The 27,218-nt window shown below is 44.2% G+C and overlaps 1 protein-coding gene across 8 annotated transcripts in view; it reads left to right on the top strand.

The window, feature by feature from the left end:
- ELAVL2 (ELAV like RNA binding protein 2) overlaps positions 1–27,218 on the top strand; it is a 1,154,722-nt gene that overhangs the window by 161,189 nt on the left and 966,315 nt on the right. Inside the window, exon 1 of one of the 8 annotated variants that reach the window (XM_069630852.1) lies at positions 8,299–8,319. The exons of the other annotated variants lie outside the window; for them this stretch is intronic. The gene's annotated coding sequence lies outside the window, so the exon portion shown is untranslated. Of the gene's footprint in view, positions 1–8,298; positions 8,320–27,218 lie in introns of those variants that run through there. 8 annotated transcript variants of the gene reach the window in all.

The raw sequence follows: 27,218 nt of genomic DNA, 5'->3' as shown, positions 1-27,218 counted from the left end.
TGCAAATACTGCTTTTGGAGTCTATCGTAAGATGAGCAGGGTTTGAAATTGAGATTAGGGAGCAGGAGCTAAAACAAGCTCCTGGGTGTCAGCATCATCCTGTAGGCAGGAGCTACCGCAGGGTAACCAGGAGCTACCAGAGATGCTCTTTTAACCTTTTTTCTCCCTTTTGTTTTAAACATTGTGTGTAAATGTATAGTAGATGTGTTCTGAATCTTTATTGCATTCTCAAATACTAAAGTTGATGTGCTTTCCAAAACATGTAAATATGACCAGTTGGCCCTACAAGCCAAAAGTAGCTCCTGGTGTTTGAAGCTAACCAGGCTCTAAGGTGCTAGAATTGGGGGCTAAATGGCTCTCGGCTCCCCTCAATTTGGAACCCAGGATGAGGAATACATGGGAGGAAAATCCATTCGAAGAACAAGTTAACTTGTGGTAACGTTCTTTCGATTCGATGTGCCTCCCACTTATTCCTCATTGACCCTTCCACCCCACAGTAGAATGTCCTTGTTATTGCAGTTTAAGCTCTTTCGGGGATAGTAACTGTCTGAAATTGGGTAAATCCAAGAGAAAATTGTAAATGCGCATGAAAACAGAACTGAAGCAAACGGTTGCCGCGTGTGCTATATACCAGTGATGACTTGGACATCGAGACAGAGGCCCTTGAGGGACATGGAGTCGGCGAGCCTTCAGTATTTGGAAATGTTTTCCAAAGCAGGTAAAGCTGCACATGAAGATATCATGATACATAGGAGGGACATCTGCTAGAATGTTATCACAGGGAAGTAACTTGCTAATCTAGCATTAATAGCCACCTTATGGGTATATGTACACATGCTCCACCATGTCATCCATTGAGACATGCAGATCTCTCCATTTGAGTTTAGCACTAATATTGCACCGCAACAGGTGACTGTCAGTTTATGCAGCACAGACTACATGCCTACACCCAGTTCACATATATAGATCAAGCCGGGATGGTGCAGGTTCAGCAGCAAAACCAGTGTCTGCTCTCATTCGATATTGGAAAATGGACCAAGACCCCCTGCCCATCAGTAAACTGCTGCTGTGAAACAAACTGTCAGTCAGCATACATGTCTCCCACACACAATTCCTAGTCTAGTCCAGGAAGCAACTATCCACTTGTCACAAGCGGCTTCCAATTCCAGAATCCCCCAAAATCCACAACTCTGGCACATATGGAGTTGTGGCCTGTTTGGTGGAGAAGTCTCTGGTGCAGCTTATCGGATTGTTTTTGCTCTTATCTCGTGTGAAAGCAATAGTGGTGGTAGTGTATAGGGATATACTGATACTGTCTGAAGGTGCCGAAGGGTAACCTAGCATCCAATGGGACACAATGTGCCTGGTCTGCAGAGTAGTAAAACTCCATGTTGGCAGTGAAAAGCCGCCTTGTTCAAATGGCCTAGTACTGCCCAGAGAATACAGGGATTTTTAGGGTGCCAGACCAACTGGATTAGTAGGGATCAGAGTTACTGGAAAATTACCTACACTAGGATATTCTGAATTTCGGGGAGGATAAGCTTTTTAGAGGGGGGGGGGGGTGGGGGGCAGAATCCGTCCCAGACACGGGCAACAACTTCCATCATGCCACCTTATGTTATGTTCCTTCTAAGCTAGGAACACGTACATACACTTGCCGTTTGGCCTCCGCTAAATACAATGAGCATGAAGTTGTAGCTTACCCTTCTCAGTAAAAAAACCTAACCACAAGTGGCAGCTTACTGTCTTAAATGGGCTCATAGCAAATTCAAGAAATGCTTTTTCGCACCATTTATATCTGATGAGAAGCCAATGACAGGAAGCATGACATCAAAATACATGTGCACAATTAGTGTGTAGGGACAAGCTATGTGCTTGCGCTTTTCAGAAGCGCACTTAATATAATGGATTTGAAGCGGTGTGGAAGCAAGTGACATGCTTTGCCTGGTCAATAAATAGAAGCCCAATTACTATGGTAGAAAAAACTATGGAAGACGGACAACAATCTCTTCAGTTTGCACATAGGTATGTTGTATGGTCAAAGCAAATTAACACATTTTAAGCACTAAACTTTAACTTTCTAGGGGCGGAAATGACACACATGCATGCTAGACGGACCAAGTCCCGTCTTAAGATAAAAAGGGCATGCTAACTAGGAACGGGAGAGGTTCACCCAGCAAACCAGCAGAGCTCGAGTCGTGGGGACTGGGGAGATTGAGCAACGCAGGTCTCAGAGCAGACGAAGACACAGGCCCAACTAAGAGGAAGCAGTGGTCAACTTGCATGCAGCACAGCATCTCCTAAAGCGGGAGTTTAAATGTGAAGTCTTGTTGTGTGCATCTTGAGACTACAGATGTTTGGTATGTTACACATGTTACACCATAACATAGCTCAGGATACTATAAATCCTATGACACTCAAAGCTGCTGAACTAAAATGATTACTTGTTTTCTCTATCAATGCAAACCATGCTCCTAGTGTACACATACATATTTTCATGTGTGATATAGTTGCCTTTGGTATCGCTTGCGCAATGGAAATTAGAGCTTGTAGGATAAAGCTGTGATATTAAAAATATATTAACCTGCCATCCTCAGTGTCAGTTTCATATTTCTGAGTAATGCTTCAGAATGAGTCCAAAAGAACTTCACACAAATGTCCTGGCTGCAAACACTCAGAACGGTTGTCCAGGTGCTAGGTCAACTCCAGGGGTACCCATCATCCTAAAATAGGACTTCTGATTCCATGTCCACTACTCACAGCCTCGAGCGAGGTGGAGGGCAGAAATCGTGCTTGATCACAGGCAATTAAGTCAGGTGGCATCCTCAACAGATGGGACTTCTTAGAGATGGCCATGGAATTACTAATAATGAACCTCCGGTCCAAGTCACAATAAAAGGACAGGTATTTTAAAAAGCTTTAGAAGTTTTTTAAGAGGTTAGAGAGTGTACAGGAGATGGTGCACCAGGAAATGAATATTCCCATCCATTGTAGAATGGCTCTATATGAATGGCTCCGGTCAGCACACTGTTCGGCAGTGAATACCATTTTCACAGTTGCAGTAGTGAAACTTGGTGGATTGCCAGCAGAATTGCTCTTTACTAAGACCCCAGCCGCCAATAAGACCATGTATATGCAACTCTCCTGGTGAGGGTAGATTTGGATACCATCCAGTATCGCCCATACCAGTTTTCTGAATTGGCTTTAACACATCCAAACCTTGTCAACTGGTTTGGAGGTAATCTAGTTTACCCACAAACTAGTGCACGGCATGGCCCGTTAGCCACACCCAATCTGTCACTAGAATTCTTGGCCTGGTTTCATCCAAATCGTGGAGGCCCATATCGGCAGACCGACTACCAATTGCTAGCCACCCACTTTGACACCATGCGCAAAACTGCGCTACAATATGCGGCACAGTAGGGTGTAGCGCCTGCTCAGCAACCTCGAGGCCCGCTGGATACGGGTGGGGGTACAACTTCAGACATTGAGAATTATATTAGAATCTTGTCTGTCCAGAAATGAAGACCTACCCAAGTGGTATTCAGAAAAACTAGGGCAATTGCAAGCTGGCTATCCCCAAGTCACCCCTAGCACAGACATTAGGCACTAGCCATGTTCCTTCCATATGGCTGCACTACGTCTTTAGCGAGCGTTGACAGCTGGATCTCAATCTATAGCTGGCTTTGACAGCTGGTGGGCACGCTGGCCATCACATTACTAGCACTGATACTAGCAGACATGGGAACACAAGGCGCAGCCACAGCCATGAATTTAGGCCTGTCCATAGCATCTAATAATTATCAAATGGTTGAGGGCATAATTCTACCCTTATTAAAAGGAAAGCCTGAAAGGTTAGAATCATAGGAAATTGTCCCAACTGAATGAACCAGAAAAGGGACAATTTGGGGACATAGTAACATCCACTTATCAATCGCTAGACAGGGATCACTTGGGCAGGAGACCTGCTGAGACACAAAGGTTAACAAAAGTTAAGTAAGATAAGGATCGTTCCATGCTAAAAAAGGGCAACAAACCAGAGGCGGCAATGATTGCCAATAGAGGAAGAAAAATATCCCTAGCACAGGCCTAAAAATGAGAACTGCAGGTGATGGGGATGCCCTGCAGTGGCAAGACAACCACAGGGGTAGACTCATTGGTGAAGCATGGGGGACAGTCCCATTTTATGCCTTAGGACAATGATGACACATGAAGAGTGTGCTAGCCCACACAATAGTCCACTGCTCCCAGTTTTAAAACCTGATGTACTTACTGTTTTATTGTGGATTTCCTAACTTTAAATGCCCATTGTTAGACGGAGGCAGTCCAGAACCAGCACAGTTCTGGATTGCTAGCCAACTTACACAGATGTAAATATAAAAGAAACCTTGATCTAGGCAATGGGTATTTCACACTACCCTTAAGTGTAGAAAGCCAAAAATACACTGCATGCGTGTTCAAGGGAACACTTTTCCAATTCACTAAAATAATGCAGGGTTATAAAAATACACCTAGCACATTATCTAGTAGAATGCAGAGCTTGCTCGCAGACGTTCCGAACTGTTGTTAATACCATCTACATATTCCCATCCCCCATGAGTCTCAGTGGAAACTTACAACAAGTAGACTCATTCACACATTAGCTTCAAAACTGTACCTGATAAACTTAAAATCAAGAGTAGCTCATAATGAGGTTACCTTCCTAGGATTCACTTTTTCAGATAAGGGCAGAGGTTTGTGAGCAGACTTTGTGTGCAAGGCTAGGACCACCTACCATGCTTGGGCAGTTACAAGCTATTCTAGGGCTGTTACATTTTGGCAGATCATGTCTCTAATGTTGCTGAACTTGTGAAACCGTTTTATGCTTTGATAAAAACTGAATTTCTAGGCAGCTCACTGGCTGCCAGAACACTCGCATTCTGCACCATGTGTATTCATTAATGACTCAAACTGGTCCTTTGCAGGACAGAAATACAGAGACTTGGAAATAAACCTGGTGGTGGGGACATAATGCTTTCATAGTGTGCAAACGAGGGGAGACTAAACCAGTTGCATACAAGTCACATGTATTTTGCACACCAGAGTTATAATTTAAACCCGAGGAGAACATTCTGGCTTCAGTTCGGATGATTATTAAGAAGGAACAGCCCTTTTTCAGCAAATGGAACAATAAACACACATACACCTTTAGCTCAACTTGGGGCTGCCACAAAAGCTACCGTGCCAAATGCAAAGGCATTACATACTAGATGGAATCAATGGTCAGCATCTCAGCATGCTCCAGATGTAAAGTACCATTGTAAGGCAGAATTGCAAAGACTGAGTGGATTGAGTTGGACAATGGACACAGAGCCTGACACCTCACGGCCTGACATGCCATTGTTTATTTTTTTTCAAGGTAATTTACTGCGATGTTTGAAACAATTGGTCTTGAAATATCAACCTGTAAATGCCCTGCGCCTGTAGTGATGTCTGCCCTGTGAAGGTATGACCTCACAACACCAGGATGTTACGAACGACTAGTTAACCCACGACAAGAAATTACAGTGGAAGTGGTAGAACAAGTTCAAAGATGGCACAGAAAAAGTCCATTATCGGATGATTAAAGAGCGTGTATTTGGGTAAAACAACCAATAGTCCCCACAATCTACTTCTTACCAAAAGTACACAAAACATATGAACCATATACCAGAAGGCAGACCAATTGTAAATGGTATAGGCTGGGAAACCGAAAAAATCTCTTAGACTGCCCTGAGACAAAGTACCCAAGATAAATGCGTATCTTAAAGATACTACAGATGCTATTAACAGATTGGATCAAATCAAATGGCAACCAGAATTTATTCTTGCATCTTGGTATGTAAAGGCATTGTATACATCAAACATGATGCAGCAATCCAAACTTTAGAATATACTTTCAAAGAAGAATCGGCATCCCATTACCCATGTGGAGATGCTTGGAGATGCTCTCGACAACCTTGGAAAATAACATCTTCATGTTTTGACAAGTTTTTTTAAACAGAAAATGGGGGTAGCAATGGGGGTTAAATATGCCCGGCATTAGCCAACCTCTTCATGGGGGATGTATGAGGACATGCACAGCTATACAGACACAGCATTCAAAAGAATGTGATCATGTGGGTTCGCTATAAAGACTATCCTAATCTGGAACGGGACATATGAAGAATTGAATCAATTTATGCTAAGAGCAAACATGAATGATCTGGGGATGCTATTCACAGGCGCTAATGGCAAAACCAACATCAATTTCTTGGATTTGATGATTTGTGTGGAAGACAATAAGCTAATGACCAGAACATTTCGTAAACGTACAGAAGTTAACTCGACCCTCTTTGCAACCGGCCGCCACTTTGCCCAGTGAAACGGAATATCCTGGCAGGGGAGTACATTGGAGCACGCAGAAACTGTGCAAATCGAGATTTCTTCAAACAAGAATGCAAGCTATTGTACAAAAAATTCAAAGAGGATACAAAGCCAAATGCATAAAAGCTGCATGTGAAAAAGCAAATGGCATAACCAGAGAATCAACCCCGATTCAGAAAATACGACCAGTCAAAAGATCAAATTCATCACCACGTACTGCAGTAATCATGGAGCACTACGACGGATATTACGCAATAATTGGTATCTTCTAAAATTGGATGAACACCTCAGTAAATAATGAACCTAAGCCCATCCATGCTGCCAGAAGAAGATAAAACCACAGTAGATACATGGTTACAAGCAATAGTACCTGGATTCAGAATGTGCACATGCCGCACTATGCAAGTACGCACATGTACCCACTAACAAATTCAAGGACACATGTATGGAACAATGACATCTATCCAAGACATTAATTGCAAGTCTAAATATGTTTACGCCATCATCTGGATTTGTCGTAAAAGCTACATTGGAAGCACTATCCGAGAATTGAGGATTAGAATTTGCGAACATGTCACTAGTTGGCAGCCAAGATGGAACACTGCCACTAGAGTTTCACTGGCAAACACATCACCAAATGGATACAAACGTGACATTACATTAATTGGACTAAAAGGTTAATATTGACAGACGTGGAGGAAATGGAGAACTATGTTTAAGGCAGCAAGAAGCGCAAACAATTTGTAGATTTAGATCTACAGTTGTCGGACTGAACTCTGACGAGATGGTCTTTTTGTAAGGAGACCCCCACTTTTAATCTAAATGAAATTGTTTAAATTGGCCAGGACATTGCGATTAACCGTGGTTGGAATGTACATCCCATATACGTGACATCCGATTTAACTAACATCCATATTTATATTTCCATAGCGTAAAATTGGTGAATGCAATTATGTAGGCAGATTGACCAAAAGGCTATAAGATTTAACTCGGTAGAATTTGGTTCTTACATAATTGTAACCGCCTACTCCAATTCAGATTTACTTTCATTAGACCACTTAGCCAGAAGACTCGGGCACATTAGCATGAAAATAAACTGACTTCTTTTTCATGTACATTTTAGTCCGGCAGGTTTGGGAGCTTCACAAGCTAATAGTTGGTTGAGACTAATACCAATTTACAAATGTTAGTTTTTACATGAGACAGGACCAGTAACAAGAGACCAAAATATGATCATACTGTTGCCGGGTATATTTATTTTTCATGACTAAAAAAAACAATTTCACTGTCTTCTAATGCAAGTATGTATTAGCCTTCTAGTCGCAAAATTATTGTTTCAATTAAATTCACCTTGGATATATTGCTATCACCCGAAATTGGACTACCTGTAGTGAGCACGGGCATTTGGAAACCTACAACACGATATCCGGGTCTCACAACATGGCGCCAGTTTGTGTTGCGGGCACCAACAGCAACAAGGGACTATGGTTGCCCTAGCAACCTGAGCACAACACAACCATAGCGTGCTCGCAACAGCACGTTGCTGACGCTTGGAGAAATCCGACACTTTCAAGGTAAGCCCTATTTGTAAGCTCCATATTTGTGGAGTCGGTGCAATAATGATTTGGCATCCAGTGGAGTGCGCACAAAGTATAGCATTTATATACCATATAATGCATAGGGACAGCCACATATGTCAAATATTGAGAATTGGATTTAAATCTATTGTCCATAAATCAAAATGAACAAATATGAAGACTGAACCATGGCAATGTCAAAACCACTCAGTTAACATCTGTAGTCAACAAAACGAACTGCATAAACGTGTACATGCTTAAATTATTATTTATAACATACTCTCCATAGGTGGGATTTAACCTGTTATTTGTGCAACCACTAGAATTCCAAACATCACAGAAAAGACACACCTATTGGGTAAGAAATATCCCTTTACTCAAATTGACTATGCAACTAAACCAGGATTAAATCAGCACCTCATTAATATGTAATCTGTTCTTCGTTTCCCCCATCTATTTTTCTTTTGATTGCCTAAAACATCCACCTCTCCCCCATTTTTCTGTGATGCCAACACATATATTTTAACATTGTACAAATGTTGTTCTATTATTTGATGTGATCCGTTACATTACTTGGCTTTCATGTATTCACTTATGTTCTTATCCTTTCCCTTTGTTATTTGAAAATATTTACAGCCCTGATTGAAAAAGGCAAAGAAGTTGACGAAGCACGTCTCACAAAGGACATATAAATACATTTTGTGTTGAATATTTACTAATGGTGCTGCCAAATATGTGGAGAAGGCTTTGCCTTTTTTCAATTGAATTTACTGCGATGGCTCTGCGATACCAGCAGTAGGGACACGGTCCAAGTATGCTGCTGTGTGCGCAGCAGTCGTAGGACACTTCGCACATTAAGCATTTATACACACTGATATTGCAACATAGCATCTGGGAGACATGTCTGCCCAGACTGCTGAATTGCATGGATTACTGCTTGCATTGAGTCGAGCAGATTCAGGGAAGCCCACTCTAGTAGTCCCAGATTACATTGTCAGGGTCTATCACTGATTTGCATTGGTGGATGCAGAATGACTTCAGAGACATTCATAAAACTATGTTTGGGATCTTAAACAGACTTGCCCTTTGCTATGGGTCATGCACACGAGCACATACCAAAAGGCATATTCATAGCACTGGCAATGCATTAGCAGATAAATATGCCAAAGAGCACACAGTGAGAAAAAAACGATGGCCATAATTCGCTCAGCGACTACAATGGATGAGGGAATAAGAGGCTTGTTTAGGTATTGTATCTAGGCCAAAAGGTTTTCCCAGGAATTGTTTATTACATTGAAAGTAACAAGGCGCTAGTGACCATTCGTATGAAAAAATGGGATCCTATTCAAAGATTAAGAGCAGACAGGGGTGTGGGGGGAAAGCCGATTGTAGCCACACGTGCTAGACTTGCATCCGTCCATTTTGGGGTGAGTGCAACTGCACAGCTGCTCCTTGACGGTTTCTGGTGGCCAGGGCTATAACAGGTACATATAGCACACTGTGACCCATTCTTAAAGACAACTGTGGACCACAGCAAAAAAAACCTAAGGAGGTTCCTTTGAGAAAGACTGACTTGCCCTTTGAGATCCAATATATGGATCATGTATGCCCACTACCAGCAGTGTACAAGTACATTTTAGTAATAGTGGATTCTTACACTAGGTTCATTTGGATGATTCCTCAATAGAGCAGAATGCAAAGTACAAGCACTTAGGCACTTAAGGGTGTGGTAGCTGCAACAGCAACTCAAATGTTCCATGCTTATAATGGTCCAGCATTTTCGGGGCGGGCCCTGAAAAAAAGCATTGGAAGCATGGGGAACAGAGCTGCAATGCTCACTTTCTTTCCGGGCCCAAATGAATGGAATGGGGGAAGAGCCAATCATCCCATAAAAGTGAGCCTGACTAAATGCAGTCTGTCACTTGGAGGTACATGGTTAGACCATGTGCCTTCAGTGGTCAGGAGTTTAAATAATTTACCACGCCAGTCTCTATGCAGCGGTAAGACTCCATTTGAACTCTTGTTTGGGAGAAAGATGTGTATGCCTGACCTGCATGCTGTTCCCAGCCCCCTCTCTAGGCACGAGCAACTGCTGCCAACAACGGTGCTCATGGAATTCCCTCCGGGTGGAAGCTCCTGTAAGGAGGCCAGTCCTGAGAACACTCCAAGCAGGCGATTGGGTCCTGGAAAAGCTCCATGAGACTCAGTTTGGCCCGTTTTACAGACCAGAAGTGCAAGTAATCGGAGTGAAAGGTTCCAGAACTGCTTTCCTAGCCGCGTTACCACCTAACCAGGCAAGTTTCTGTGGACCACCTAAAACCTGTGCCAGATGGTTGCTGCAATGTTTCCACGCAACCTTCCTCTTCCAAGCCCATGGAAGATGGAGATCTGTCAAATGATGCTGATGGACGTTCAAGATGAGGAAGAATATGCCAATCTTGACTAAATGTCCACAATTCAGGAAAGTATTGCAAGCCTGCCAATGTGGAACCAAGCATTTCTAGTGGCTAAAGTAATACATTCTTTTGGACAGACGTTCTAAAACGGTGTTATAAAATGCTGGCAGTGTATTTTCTTCTACTGTGGATCAGCCTCACCTTATTCTTCTCACTGACTTCTGGGCATTTTCTGAGCAAGGTTTCCACTACCCCTGTAAGCAGAGAAGTTGTTCTAAAACCTTTAAGTTCTTCACACGTTAGAGAAGAGCGCTCCAAGAGCCAGGAACTCCTGCCTCAATACAACTGTTTCTTCGAAATATGGGTAATGTGGGGATGCCATTGTTCAAGACATTTAATGGCCCAGCTACACAGCACAGCTGCAAGATCACACCTTATGTGATTAATCCAGAATGTATGCACCCAATAATCATGTTTCGAAGGGATTGTGTCCTCCGACGTATTCCTTATCTTTGATAATACGTTTCCATCTTGCTGGCCACGGAAATTTTTTCTGTAAAGGGCGCTGCGCGTCGACATCCGCCGAGTCGATGTTCCTCGATGGCCACCATATCGGCGCCGACGTCATCATGCCCATAAATAGCCACGCGCTGCGTCCGTTGTTCAGTTCCGTTTTTCCACGCTTCGTGGGGCCTCGGAATGTCGTTGCTCAGTTCAGTCAGGATAACTAACTATATCTACTCAAATATACCTTCTCGTTCTCGATGGCTTCTTCATCGGAACCGACGATGCCGCGATCCGGCTTCAAGAAATGTTGAGACTGCGGTAAAGAAATGTCTAACAGATCCACACAGGATCTGCTTGTGGTGCTTGGGATCCGAGCACCATTGTTCGGAGTGTGAGGGCTGCATGTCCATGACGGCGAAAGCCTTGAAGGAGCGCAAGGGGAAGCTCGAGAGGTAAATCAGTCAAAACCACCTCGAAAGTTTCTTCGGCTGAGTCGAGGCATTCATCTCCTTGCCGTCAAACATTCCCATTCTAGATCTCGAAGTAGCTCCCACCATTCGGCGAGATCAAGATACTCAAAAAAAAGACATCGAAGGTCCCCTTCCTCGTCTTGTGTCCCCAGAAAGGGTCTCCTGTCCCACTAAACACAGTTCTCAAGCTGAGTGGGAGGAATTCAGAAAGAAAATGTCAAGAGTCTTCGAGAACGCGGCCTCGACCCCCTCGAAGACAGCTGAGGGTGATACCCCAGGTGAAAAACCCAAAAAATCAAAATGCCGCGAGTCGCAGCACCCAACATTCCACCCGAGAGCGCTATGAGCCATCGGGTAAGAAGGCACCATCTTCGCCGTCGTCGAAGATTCCTTCGACGCATGGATGGGCGCCGTTGTCGAAGGGTTCCTTGACTCATCGGTCGATTGATTCGACGCCGATGAGAGGACCAAGGCCACTTCACAGCCAACGGTGATTCCAAGGGCCTCCGGCACGATGCCGAGACGTCGTCGATGCCCTAGAGTAGGATCCCGATCCTCTCGAGTTCTTCGAGACCCCTTCCAGTTTTTTCGGCACCTTCAAAGCCTGTTATATCGGTGTCGACGACATCAATGTTTTCTCGCCCAAGAACGACGAGTTTGGCTCCTTCTGCCTTAGAGATGGGTTTACACCCTGGACTATCTTCAATTTATGAAGAGGGGGAAGATTCTGACCAGGAAACATTTGGGTTACAGAGGACCACACTGCCTATTTCAGAGGATTTCACCTCTGAGGAAAGAAGGCTGAAGGACCTACAGGAGTCGCTACATGAGGCAAGTGGGCTGGACACTTCCCCAGAAGTGGAATTTGTTAAGCCAGATCCAGGGGAACATGCCGAAAACCCTATAGAACCCTGATGGCAAGAATTATTGAATTTATGGGTTGGTCTGTGCCGTCACCTGTTTTTCAACAGGATGACCTAACAGACATATTAGACAAAGGCCCACAGGAGGACCCGGTGGTCCCCTTCCATGCAGCCTTACAAAGGAAAATTGCATCTAATTGGGAAACTCCTGAAGTTATCCCTGCGGTCAATAAAAGATTGTCAGCCAAGTATAGGGTAGCGGCTGCTGACCCTGAATACTTATCAAAACACCCGACCCCAGAGAGCCTGGTGGTTCAAGCGGCAACTTCATCTAGCAGTAGGACCGCTTACTCTACGGTCCCACAGGATAGAGATGACAAGAGGTATGGCGAAGAAAGTCTTCTCTGCCTGTAGTATGGTGTTGAAGTCCAACGCCACCTGTACGCTCGCCAGGTTCAGTCACACACTATGGGAGTGTGCTTCATCAGCGGCTGACTGCATACCCAAAGGAGAGGAAAAGGAAGCCTTCCTTAACATTATTAAAGATGCCATGTGCGAATAACTTCAAACTGGCATCGATTCCGCTGACAGTATCAGCAGGGCCATGGCGGCAAGTACAACAATCCACAGGCATGCGTGGTTGCGAAAGTCGGGCTTTGCTCCAAATGTACAGGCCAGGCTTTTGAATATGCCCTTTGATGGCTCTTCATTATTCGGGAAAAAGGATGATGGTCTGGAAAAGTTAGACTTCAAAAGCTGCAGCAAAATCTTAAGGGGCTGCTATCCGCCAAACTCCTTTTCGCCCGCCAGGCGCATCTGGGAGAGGAAAGTCCTTTCGCTATTATTCCGCATTCGGGAAAGGCAGAGGACAGCCGGCTCAAAGAGGCCAAAGGAGATCCACCCGAGGTGGACGGGTCAAAAGTACAAAGACTGCAGCAGGTGCCTCTTTACCCTCGGCATCTGCACCAGCCGCCCCAAAACCACTCTGAGGCCTTCCCACAAAATACACCTGTAGGGGGCAGGTTAACTCACCATCTGACGGAATGGCAGGCTATAATGTCAGATGCTTGGGCATTGGATACAATTGCCCAGGGTTACTGCCTACCCTTTGTACACATTCCCCAGTCATCCACCGGGGAACAGCTCTCTAAAAGTTCCAGATCCGCTCCTCTTGCAGGAAATTATAGACCTGCTAGAGAAAGGTGCCATAGAACCGGTACCTGTAGCAGACAGGAACAAGGGCTGGTACTCCCCCCTACTTCCTCATACCAAAGAAGGACGGAGGACTGAGACCCATCCTGGACTTACGAGAATTGAACAAGTTACTCAGGAAGGACAAGTTCAAGATGGTAACTCTCTCTCCGATCCTTCAGGCCCACCAGCTCCAGGACTGGCTGGTATCTCTGGACTTTCAGGATGCTTATTTCCATGTGCCAATCCATCTCAAACACAGGAAATACCTGAGGTTCGCAATTGGCGACTCATTAATTTCGAGTTCTGCCATTTGGGCTGACCTCCGCCCTGAGGGTCTTCACCAAGCTGATGTCGGTAGTGGCGGTGAGTCTAAGGAGGGAAGGGATCCACGTCTACCCCTACTTGGACGATTGGCTGATCAGGGCTGTATCTTTGGAACAGGCCCAGGCCCAGCTAGATTATGTCTGCCACTTCCTTCACAGACTGGGCTTCTCCCTCAACTTAAAGAAGTCACAGATGATACCATCACAGAGACTCCAGTTCATTGGAGCGGTCCTGGTTACTTCCCTGGGAAAAACCTCGCCACCAGAGGTGAGGGCTCAAGATATTCTACAGATGGTCAAGTTTCAAAATGCCCAACGTCTCCCAGCCTTCGACTTCTTGAGGTTGCTAGGCCTCATGGCATACTGCATCATTCTTGTGCCAGAGGCTCGCCTGAGAATGAGATCTCTTCAGTGGGCACTGAGAAGTCAGTGGTCGCAATTCTCAGGGAGAATGACAGATCTCCGGATTCCGGACAAGGTAGCCCGCGACCTTCAATGGTGGGCCTATCCAGGGAACATCTTGAAAGAACTGTTTTGGCAGCCATGGCCAGAGATAACAGTAGTCACAGACGCCTCACTCACGGGGTGGTAAGCCCATGCCAACTACTTGACCATCAGCGGTCGTTGGTCTCCATCGGTGTCCAGACTACACGTCAACCTATTAGAGCTGAGAGCGATCAGACTAGCGCTGAAAGCTTTCCTGCCATCAGTACAGGGGAGAAATGTCCTGATGACAGACAACACGGTGGCCATGCACTACCTCAACAAAAGAGGAGGCGTAGTATCACTGCCACAGTGCAGAGAGGCGATGCAGCTCTGGTTTTGGGCAATCCAAGAAGGAATCTCTCTATCGGCAGTCCACCTAGCTGGAGAGAAGAACTTGACAGCGGACGCTCTGAGCAGGCAGAGCAGTCTCCCACGAGTGGGAGCTAGCTCATGAAGTCCTTCAAGAGTTCTTCGCCCTTTGGGGAACCCCTCAGGTGGATCTGTTCGCCACAAGCACCAATAGGAAGTGCAATCTGTTCTGTTCAAGGGAATTTCCCCCGAGAGGAGCTCTAGGAGATGCGTTCATAGTGGACTGGGAGTTTCCACTCCTTTACGCGTTCCCACCAGTCCCTGTTATTCCTCAAATGATCAGGAGGTTGAGAAGATTCAGGAAAACCATGATCGTAATTGCCCCGGATTGGGCCAGGAGAACGTTGTACCCAGACCTTCTAGATATGTCCATCTGTCCTCAAATCCGTCTTCCACTCAGAGAATCTTCTCTCGCAGAAGGGAGGTCAGGTTCTCCATCCAGACACAAGAACCCTCAACCTTCATGCTTGGCTTCTGAAAGGGTGAGGTATAAGGATTGGGATCTCCCTGATGACGTCATGGAGGTGTTGCTTTCGGCCAGAAGACCGGCAACAAAGTCTTTATACTGCTGCCGTTGGAACAAATTTTGCAGCTGGTGTAGGGAAGAGAACATCGACCCTTTTTCATGTGGTACACCAACAGTGTTATCGTTTCCTCTCTACTTGGCAAACTCAGGCCTTCAAGTTGGCACTGTAAAAGGCTATCTCGCAGCGCTTTCTATCTCCAAGCGCACTGCGGAGGAACCATCGTATTTCAAACTTCCTCTCGTGGTACAATTTCTCAAGGGACTAACTAATGTTTACCATCCAAAACCATTCCAGGTTCCCTTATGGGACTTAAATTTAGTCTTAAACTTCCTAATGGGCACTCCATTCGAACCACTTCACTCTTGCGCGCTGAGATTTGTCACGCTTAAAACGATCCTATTGGTAGCACTAACATCTGCTAGGAGGGTGAGCGAGCTACAAGCGCTCTCCTGTAAACCCCCACATACAATCTTGCACAAGGGCAAAGTTGTCCTACAGGTGAAGCCTAATTTCCTCCCAAAGGTGGTTTCTGAATTTCATATTACTGAGAAAATTACCTTTATCTTAGTTGTACCCTCCTCCCCATCCGGGGAAAGGAGGAAAGGCTACATAGGCTGGACCCAAGGCGAGCTCTCAGCTTTTACATCAGCAGAATGGCTAGGGTCAGGCAAGCAGACCAACTGTTTGTAGGATACTCGGGTCACAAGTTGGGACTACCCATAACAAAACAAACTATCTCCAGGTGGATTATTTTGGCCATCCTGGAATGTTACAAACTGGCAGGGAAAGAGCCTCCCCAAAATCTCAGGGCTCATTCAAGCAGGGGTATTGCAGCCTCCTCAGCTCTCCAAAGAGGGGTACCGGTCCGAGACACATGTGCGGCTGCCACATGGTCGTCCGCACATACATTCACAAAATTTTACAATCTGGATTCCTCCACTGCTCAAGAGAACAGATTTGGCAAGGCCGTATTACATTTGGTCCATCCCTAAAGGGATACATAACATTCTCACTCCCACCTCCAATTACATGCCGCTGCTATGGGAGTCTATCAAAGATAAGGAATACGTCGGAGGACACAATCCCTTCGAAGAACAAGTTACTTCTTACCTGGTAACGTTCTTTCGAAGGGATGTTCCTCCGTATTCCTTATCGCCCCTCCCAACCGTCCCTGCAGTGATACTTCCCTTGTGGTTGCAGCTTGCGCTCCTTCGTCAATCAATTCAGGCATGACTTTTCTTATGCTGCAAAACGTAACTGAGCAACGGACGCAGCGCGTGGCTATTTATGGGCATGATGACGTCGGCGCCAATACGGTGGCCGTTGAGGGACATCGGCTCGGCAGACGTCGACGCGCAGCGCCCTCTACAGAAAAAATTTCCGAGGCCAGCAAGCTGGAAACGTATTAAAGATAAGAATACGTCGGAGGAACATCCCGTCGAAAGAACGTTACCAGGTAAGAAGTAACTTGTTTGTCTACTACATGGAGAACTGTTAAGAGCTCGGCTTCAGACATTTGCGCAAAATGCATTATTTGATGTGGAGGATCTCCATGAAATGGAGGCCCCATATGTTATGTGCGATTTTACAATATTACAATGCCTTTTTACTTGTCTAATGTGAGCCCATCCTGTGGCCCAAATACACATTCTGGGAACACTGTGTGCAGTACCCTTTCAAACTGACAGTCCTGAATTGAAAGAATTGGGTTTTTACTGTGATGGAAAGGTCAGCGACGGAAATGACTGCATGAGAAATGTACTATACATATACATTTTCGTACATTTCTCATGCGGGCATTTGTTTAAATCCACCCCAAAACTTAGCCCGCACCCCCACGTACTTGCCTTTCACCTCAAAGCACGGTGTCCCTGCGATGCTGGTTCCCTTTCACTTCTATGATCAGGAACGGGCGCCGAAGGGTCTTTTTCTTTCTTCTTTTTTTCTTAATGGTCGGGCAGCCGTGGCAGTGTCCCCTGAAACACTGCTCACTATACTGCAAAGTAGGGTGTGCGGGGGATGCCCCCACAGCCATTGTGTTGGTGTTTTTTCTTTTTCTTTTTTTTAACCTACTCCTCCAAAACAGATACCACAAAAGGTTTGAACTTTTTGTAGTTCGAACGTTTGATATGTATTTTAGGTCTTTTGGTGGAGGTAGGTAAATTGGATTCAGTAATTTTGGCCGAATCCAATTCAAAGCACAGTTCCCATATATTTCACTGAGACCATACCAAGCAGGGGATTACATGTTTGAAAATCAGTGTACATTTCCTCCAGAGCCACATAATGCACAACACGTGCATTTTGCAGATTCGGTCATCTTTGACAGAGCATACTTTGCAAACATGACTGAACAAACATGGCGGGAAACTGTCCCCCTATGGTCTACTAGGGGTCAACGGGTGTGGCAAATTAAAGGTGGTCACATGTTGGACATGGCATGTATATTCCTACATTTAATGGAATTATTAAATTATACGCAGTGCCAGACCACTGCAGTAATAGGAACCTGAGTTTTTACCCTGAGTGGAAGAGGACAGAAGGAGAGTTCTGAGATGCATTTTATAGAGAAGCAAGATAACTCGATGGCACCAACCGGATTACATATGCATCAAGGAGACCTGTTAAGGGCGGTTCAAGCAAATGAATGCAATAAAAGAAAAACAGGACTCTGTGTGGGCCAATGTAGGGCTTGGAACTCCCACAACACCTCCCTGACACAAGCTATATCCATAGGTAAGCTGTGCCAAGGAATGTTTTCACAGTATCGCCTGAGTGAGGTGATGCAATCTCTAGATCTCTTCATAAGAGAATTAGACAGCTGTCATGCACTTCGCTGCTGGTCTCAGGCGCACCCAAAGTGGGTGTACCAGGAGAGCAGCTATCTGCACCACCTGACACTAGTGTAACTTGTAAGGTGGGCCAAGCATACATAACAGGTGGAACTTACACTTGGTCACAAGCAATAATGCAGGTCCTGCAAACAAAGTAAGGCAGTACATCTAGGATTTCATGCTAAATATTCTAATGATCAAGTGCTATAACAGGCTTTTATGCGCTAAGAGATGTCATTACAGATGTAGTGGGGTTGATTCAAAATTAATGAACTTTGATTAGAAGTGACCAAACGGCTGAAATAAGTTTGAGATTTTCTGGACACGCTCAGGAGTGGGGTCCCATATTGGAATGTAATTCATGGCCAGAAAAAATACATGCACTTAACTTGTCCAAGGTTGCAACATGTCAGGAGATGTCTGGCTCCACTTTCTTATTGCTTAGTGTACTGGCAAAGAGTTTAGCATCTGCTTGGTCGCCAGGCGCAACAAATTGGATTGTGCATGGGGTGCTGAAAATTCCTATTCAAACATCTTCTATGATATGTCAAGAACTACATTCATGGGGTAATTGACGCGTGGGTCAGAGAAGATTATGTTGTACCATATTCACATGCATGCGTCACTAAGTCCGGAGATGACAGTGTAATTGCGTGAATGCAAAGGCTCTACTCGAATGAGGTGTGCACATGCTGAGCCAGTGGACGCCTGTGACAGTAACTCTAAGTGCACACGTCATGTTGCACCAATTGCGTCTTTTTAAAGTAAAGCGCATAGCCTACAAAATGGTTCATATTTGGTACATTTCAACCAATCTTGTGACGTTCCACTAGGAATGCCTACTCTGATCACTGTGGGTGTGGAAGTTTAATGCTGCGGGTTCATTTTGGACCCACCTAGATCATTTCAACTGAAATCATTGTTCTGGCCTAGCTTCACTTTAAGGCAACTAGAATACCCGAAGTTGAGCTTATACATAGCACGGCTGTTAAAAATGCATTTGGAGGTGCGAAGCACTGAAGAGCCAGATCTCCAAGCACACTTCTCTGTGGTCAAACAAATTGCATCTTTGCTAGCCTCAGAAAATACGATGAAGGAAGCCATGCGCTCTGAAAGTTCAGTGGGTTCAATACTTGTCTTTCTGTGGTGGCTGCAGCAGCCACAAGTATCCTTCATAGAGGGTTAATTGCCTTGGGCACAGTCATTAGAACATTGATTTTTGTCGAGTGTTTGGTACTGCTGGTTGTTAATAACTGGAATGGCTCATATTTTGCTGCAGACACTAAATTATGACCAGTCACAATATGAAGGGCCTTGAAGCAACCAGTCTAGGTGCAGAGCTTTGCAGACGTCTTGGATACGAACAGTGTTTGCAATTTCAAAAACATTTAATTTTGTCATTGATCGGGAAGAAGTCTACGGTGTCAGCCATTGCTAGATGCAGAGTTTGTGCCGAAGAATCACTTCTTGCCAAGAATGTGGGAGTCAAAGTATAACTGCCAAGACTTGCGCTGTGGCACAGTAGATTCACAGAACATATCTGTGCATAGGGACATTTGTGGAATCCAAAGGTACTTCCTGCAAGTTTTTACTGTGAATTAATTTAAAGTCCCACTGAAACCACACCTTGTCATGGGAGTATGCCAGAGCAAAATAAACTTTGCAGGAAACGATGAAAGTGACTCAGACTATTGCAAATGTGTTCAGTACCCCAACGCCACAACCAAGGAAGCAGCTGGACCCCCTGTCGCAAAGCTGGACATAAGCCAGTCACAAGATTCAGTGCCTACTCCCAAACCCTGAACTTGGATCTAGCACAGGCAAGACGCAATGGATTTCGCTGGTTCCAGAAGTACATGGCACAAGGAAACAGTGCCCAGGACAGTACAGAGTGACAACATAGAATAATACCCCTTAGAAACAGACTTGCTGCTAACCGAGTTTAGAAAGACTGAAATTATACCAAATTCGCCCAGGCAGGCGTCCGAATCAGGGGTCCAAGAATTGAAAATATATCGCATTCTAACTCCAGATGCAGAGTGCAAAGCAAACATACAAATTAGATGATCTGCATGTGCTAATCTATGTGGGTAACAAAGGCACTCCCATATTGGTTTATTTTCAAGGACACAGATTCAATCTAGTGACCGTTTATGCATGTGAGAATTGTTCAAAATCGCACAGTCCACAGCGCTCTGGGTCAAGAAGCCAGGAGCCAAGCTATGCTGGTTCGTATTTGCTAATGGATTCTCAAAGTATCTTGTGTCACATTTTGAAGCTATTGCCAGTAATGATTTTCAGTTTACCGAATGCCTCACATTGAATACATCCATGCATCCTTAGCTAGGTCCAATACTAGTATACTAGTAAATTGTATTGCTAGCTAGCAATACAATTTACTCCTTTCTGAAAACTTCCATGTTAGATGCATGCATTTATTCATGCTGATGTTGGCAAGAAGTGGTGGCCATGTCAAATAGGATGCAGCTGCTGATTCGTATGTGTATAGCACACATGCTTGTAGGCACTCAGCAATTTATCAAACAACTAGTGTTAATTTTGTTTTTCGTTTTTGCCACCAATATAGGCAATCTTTATGTAATTATAGCTCTCAATAGGTGTGCTAATGACTTCACGTCGCTAAAACTCCTTTTTGATCTGTGTCAAATTGCCTTGCGAGGGGTGTGAAGATTGAGTCGGACAATTTGGCTCACATCAAGCGACTTTGCATAGTGCAGAGAGAAGTCATGGTGCTACACATGCTCCTTGATATAAATGCACCTACTGTCCAATGTACGGCCTTTTTACAAGGGAAAAGAACACACTAGCCTCTGATACTATAAGTTAAGTGACTAATGCACGTGCTTGTAAGCTAGGAACACATGCTTGCAGTTTGGCTTCTTCTAAATACAATAAGCAGGAAGTTCTAGCTTCCCCTTCTCAGCAAAGAAACCTAACCACAAGTGGCAGCTTCTGGTCTTAAAAAGGCTTGTAGCATATTTAAGAAATACTTTTTTGCACCATTCATATCTGATAAGCCAAGGACACAAAGCATGACCCCAAAATACAGGGGCACAGTTAAGAGTGTAGAGAAAAGTGAATTGCTTTACCTTTTCAGAACTGCAATTCATATAATGGAGTTGAAGCGATGTCGAAGCAAGTCGCATGCTTTGCCTGGTCAATAAACAGAAGCCCAATTACTATAGTAGAAATAACTAGGGGAGACAGACGACGCCTGTCTCTTGAGTTTGCACATGGGTATGTTGTATGGTCGAAGCAAATAAACAAATCTTAATCACTGAGTTTTAACCTTATATCGGCAGAAATGAAGCATGCATGCTAGACGGACCAAGCCACGTTTTAAGATAAAAAGCGTAAGCTGACTAGGGAGGGGTGAGGTTCATCGAGCAGCGCTTGAGTCTTGGAGCCCTGGGAGATTGAGCAACGCAGGTCCTAGAGCAGAGGAAGACGCAGGCCCAACTGACAGGAAGCTGTGGTCAACTCGTATGCAGCACAGCGTCTCCTAAAGCGTTAGTTTAATTGTGAAGTCTTGCTTTGTGCATCTTGAGACTACAGGCGTTTGGTATGTTACGCATCGGTATGGTACACCATAAACATAGATCAGGATACTATAAATCCCATGTCACTCAAAGCTGCTTAACTAAAACGATTACTTATTTTCTCTATCAATGTAAACAATGCTCCTAGCGTACACATTTCTTTTCATATGTATGGTAATTTGCTATGTTATAGTTGCCTTTGTTATAGCTTGCGCAATGCAAACTGGAGCTTGCAGGATAAAGCTGTGATATTAAAAATATATTAACCTGCTATCCTCTGTCAGTTTCATATTTCTGAGTAATGCTTCAGAATGGTGTCTGAGTCCAAAGGAACTTCACGCAAATTTCCTGGCTGTGAGATGTTAATGATTGTGAACACTCTGGACGGTTGTCCAGGCGCTAGGTCAACTCCTGGGGTACCCATCATAAAATAAGACTTATGACTCCATATCCTCTGCTCACGGACTCTGGTGAGGTGGAGGGCAGAAATCACGCTTGATCACAGGCAATTAAGTCAAACGCAAGGATTTTAGTGGTCAGCCCATAATGTAGCAGTTGGACGCTGTTTAGAAAATAACACGATAGACACATTGGGCCGCATTACGAGTCTGGCGGTAACAGAGCTGGAAAAACCGGCAGGTTACCGCCGGACTCGTATTACCATTCCGCCTCCGTGATTCCCGGAATCACCAGGGCATTACAACCCCGGTGACCCAGTGATTCCGGAGGCGGAATTCAGTAAATCTCCATGGGGAAGTGGCAACACCGGCACCATGCTGTAATGGTGCCGGTGTTCAACGTCCGCCTGCAAGCGAGACCTGGCGGGAGTGACACCTCCCGCCTGCAGAACTCGAGATCAGCCGGTTCGGAAACAGTGGAGGTGGGTTTACCGCCACTGTTATTTCCAGACCGGCTGACTCGTAATGAGGCCTATTGTCTCAAGGATGAAAAACAGGTGCCATCATGACAAGGAATCCAATGCCTTCTTGGCTTCGAAGGGCAGCTACTGCTTGAACCTTGATCAATCTGAGCCAGAATAACACAGCCTTAGCAGATTTAGGGCCGTCAATCTACCTCCAAGGAACCCTGATTGAGCCAGATGTATATAAGGGGTGACTTGCTTAATGAGACGTGTTGCTAATACTTCGGCAAAAATCTTGTCCAAATTAAGGAGCGAAATGGCACTATAGGACGCACAACAGACTGAATTTTTATCCAGTTTGGTCGTCGGTTAGGGTGCAATTAGGTGTGCTGAGCTGGGAGTTCAGATGTGGAGGCCAAGGTGATGGACTGCCTCTTTTGATGGAGTAACTGGTATATGGAAATACTGGACGACTGGTTAGGAGAAACTCCATGCCCATGATTAATGTAGACCGACTAGCTCAAATTGGGGAACATAATTGCACCATCAGGCTTGCATATTCTAGAGGCGAGGCCTGCATTGTTACATCACAATTTCTGAGTACTCAATGAGGCTCAGTCCATCAGATCATAGATTGGGCTGTTCATATTAAAAACCATCACTATTATACATTGGGCAATTCTGTCAGCAGGGAACATGGCGTGTCCGCCAGGTCGTTTGTGAATAAACAAGGCTGAAAATAAGTTCCTTGTTTGGAGGGATAGAACCAGATACTGAATTATAGTCAAAAGTCCCCCTTATACATTACAAAAAGGGGGAAGTTGGTGTCAAACCAAGGGGGGGGGGGGGGATCAGTTCTGGTACCCACTGACGCCTGTATTTTTGATGGATGAGAACAAACTTCACCTGTGGGTGCGGGAATGCACACCTGCGCCATTCTACTTGTGGGTCATCTCGTTTAATATTTGAGTAAATCATTAATGGCTTCCAGATTAGTAACCACACCAAGATGCCTATCTTAGTGCGAATATCACCAGGAGGCCTAATCATGCGAGCTGTTTGCCAGGTTCATCTTAATGCTTATCAATGAATCATTACGCAAAGATTGCTGGGTAAATGGGTGCAGCAATTCCCGGGTACAGATATGCGTCCCTTCTGCGATTCTGTCAACTGAAAAATGGGTTTGCTGGCAAGTGGTGGTGTTTTCTTACTGTTCATGTAGGGATTTTATGGCCCACCTGTTCTACAAATGCAGCAACCCATTGGCCCCTCAAAGGCCTCCCAGATAGCTGCCAAGGAACTCACTGACCCTTCATTGTAATGGAAATGTAATGTTTTTTTAATGCCCTCGCTGAAATCAAAATCTGGGGTGTTGACTCTGGGCATCATGTAAGATATTGCTGTTCTTTTTGGAACACCTAAAGGGGCTCAGAACTGGTCAGTGATCCGAGGTAACGTGTACCAAGTCAACGATTTCTTTCTGAAATCAAACATTTGTGTATGAATGTCATGCATAATGAGAAAGCAGTAAGTCTGTTACATTTTGTTGCTTACGCCAATCCGATTTAGATGTTTGACTGAGTTTTTCTCCAGCCCACAATCCTTTCACACAGAGTGCATTTCAATACAATTGTAGGAAAAATAATTCTCTATTGGGAGCTTAAATAGTTGCTGTGATTGAATGTTCATTGAGACACCTTAGAGTAAGGTAATGCCTGTGTATCTGCACCCATGTAACACCGCCATTGTATAAATGGAGAATGCATACAATTTAACTCATTATCTCTCCACACAAACACTTGTTAATAAAGGATCAGGAAAATGGGGCTAGACTGGGAAAGAGCTCTCCTGCCCGACCCCGAGAAGTCTTTTGTAGCACTCTGCATCAGATGCATGCGGATTGTGCAGAAATGTCAGCTTGAAGAACGAGCAGCGAATCGGGTCATATGCCACCCAATAATGCAGCAGCCTTCTTGTCTTCCAAAGTGGGAACAGGACTGCACCATGGTTCAGCCGGCATGGCTGCCCTGATGTCTCTGCTCATTGACCCTAACTCGTCATACCTGGGACGCCCTCTTGTAAAGTTCACCAATGTCGGGTCACCTAATACTACTCCATGTTTCGTAGTAACTGAGTTTCGTTACATAGTGGTGTCTAAATGATCTGCACAAGCTCATGTCTGGAATTGGTGGGCTTGGACTCCACAACTCACATTCTTACAAAATCCAGGGTCTGTGTCTCGCATGTAGCTCTGGGGGGGGGGTTACATCTGCTTCCTTGAACAGTAAATCTACACTTTTAGCAAATTACATGATCACTGAAATTTGGACTGGATGGGATATGCATATTGTGTATTTTTTTTAGATGATGTATTGGAATGTCACAACAATGCAATAGTACCCCATACGTCGCTGGCAAAAGGGGAAGCAACAAAGAACAAAAATCAAGCCAGCGGATATGTAAATAAGTCTACTGAAAGAAGCACAATCCCACCAGCAGTCGGGAGCAGTCCCTCTATAAACTCCTGAATTCACAAACATTTATGAAAAATGTTTTCCTTTATTTAGAAACATTAAAATGATTATTAAATAAGTCAGAGCTCATACATGAATAAGAGTAAATGTAAATATAGATTATACAACTATACAGCACGAGTAAAGTGCATAATGTGAAGAAAATACTAATTTCCCAATAGGACTGCTAAGAGCTTGCTGCCAGATCACAAGCTGGGGAATGATCACCATCGTCCCGAAATAGGTCTAAGTCAGTGTCGGTGGATTAAACCCACTCGAGAGAAGGGAATCCCTCGGATAGGAAAAATCCTGGTCAACCGAACAAAGTCAGGATGGTTTAGAAATGAATTCAAAGATGGATTGAATCCTGAAGGTGGCAGAGAAGAAAAATCGTTTCCAAATGTAGCAGTTCAAATATTTCATAAAACAAGAAACTGAAGAATCTTCACAAAAGTAATAATAAACCCATACTCTAAAAAAATCTAACATGGGATGCTATACGTCAACTACTGAGGTGGCATGCGAAATAAACCACAAATACATAAAAACAGTATAGTCAGCATGGCGCCTTAGAACAGGTAGTTTCGATGGAACACACATCTAGCTGAATTACAGATGTCCATCTTCATGAGGACGGAGCATTCCCGTATAAACTTTCTTGAAAATTCATGTGTCTTGGATTTATCTACACAAATGTTACAAATTACAGACACTAAAATGTATGTTCTCCAAACAGAAAATAATAATAAAAAGTTATATCAGAACAACCATATATGTAAACAGCACAATAGTTCATAAATAATATCCGTACATAAAAACAAGTGATCTGAGGATCCCAAAGAAGGCCCAATCCCCCAACATTGGGTTGGAACGTGCAAAGTGACTAGTAGGGGAGAAAATCTAATTAGAGAAAATCTACCAGAAGTAGCGATCCGGCCACACCGAAACAAATCTCAAATAAATTAGATCTGTAATGGATAAAAATAAATAAGCCACAATGTGGTCATAAAATTTCTCTGGTAAAAAAGACTCGAGTGAGATGCAAGCAGCCAAGGATTTATTTATCTCTTTACTTTTGGTTTTCCTCTTTGGCTGCTTGCATCTCACTCGAGTCTTTACCAGAGAAATGTTATGACCACATTGTGGCTTTTTTTATTTTTATCCATTACAGATCTAATTTGAGATTTGTTTCGGTGTGGCCGGATCGCTATTTCCTGGACTCTTTTGCCAGGCTCCTGGGCCCACCCCAAAAGGGTCTGAGATTATGGTAACTGACTTGGACCTATTTGGGGACGATGGTCATCATTCCCCCAGCTTGTGATCTGGCAGCAAGCTCTTAGCAGTCCTATTGGCAAATTAGTATATTCTTCACATTATGCCCTTTATTCGTGCTGTATAGTTGTATGTTCTATATTTACATTTGCTCTTATTCATGTGTGAGCTCTGACTTAATAATCATTTTAATGTTTCTAAATAAAGGAAAACACATTTTTCATAAATGTTTTTGTGAATTATGTGCAGTGATCTGAGGAGTTTATAGAGGGACCGCTCCCGACTGCTGGTGGGATTGTGCTTCTTTCAGTAGACTTATTTACATATCCGCTGGCTTGATTTTTGTGCTTTGTTGGCATTGGAATGTCACAACATGGTTGAAATACAACGTGCAATGCTTTTAAATTACTAGTGGTCCCTGGATGCATACCAAGAGAACTTGTGCTCCAAATGCTAAAGAATCTTCCCGACAAGAAGGGGTTGCGCTCTACTTCATCTCTGCTCCCCACACGTTGGAATGACTGTTTGATTGAGGCTCTTTGATTGAGCAAATTTATTTATTTTTTAATCCCCAAATTATGTTAGCTACTTTCAAGTAGGGATTTTCTGTTTTCGACAATTAGTTTTGACAATGTATGCTGAACATATTCAAAGCTTAATTGGGGGAAACTGGTTTGCTTTGAAAGAAAAAGGGAACCCAATGTAGGATTGTGTTGTGCACAAACCAGATCTGTATCGGTCAATGCCAGGTTCATACTCATTTACTTTAACAATCTGCATCAAACTTATTATAATGGTGTATACTCATTTTGATGCAAGCTTTGGAAGTATTGGAGAAACCAGTGAGAAATGAACAGAGGCTCTAAAATAAAGTTTTAGCATGGCTATGTCAGAAAATGGGGCCTGGGTGATCAGAATGACCTGAAGGTCCGCAGTAGGGTATGGGTTGATGAATTGTGCTTAGGCCAATAGTGATTGCATAGTTCGGGGCTGTGGTAAAAGTAACCTTAACTTTTTGAGTATCTGTGAATGTCTGGCAAATGCTTAATCTAGCCTGAAAATTGTGTTGCTAGACCATGAA

The sequence above is a fragment of the Ambystoma mexicanum genome, chromosome 6q (genome assembly GCF_040938575.1).
Source record: "Ambystoma mexicanum isolate Mex_15411 chromosome 6q, UKY_AmexF1_1, whole genome shotgun sequence".
In the NCBI taxonomy this organism is placed as follows: Eukaryota; Metazoa; Chordata; class Amphibia; order Caudata; family Ambystomatidae; genus Ambystoma; species Ambystoma mexicanum.
Note: the sequence above shows the minus strand (reverse complement) of the source record. Positions and strands in the feature narration are given on the sequence as shown.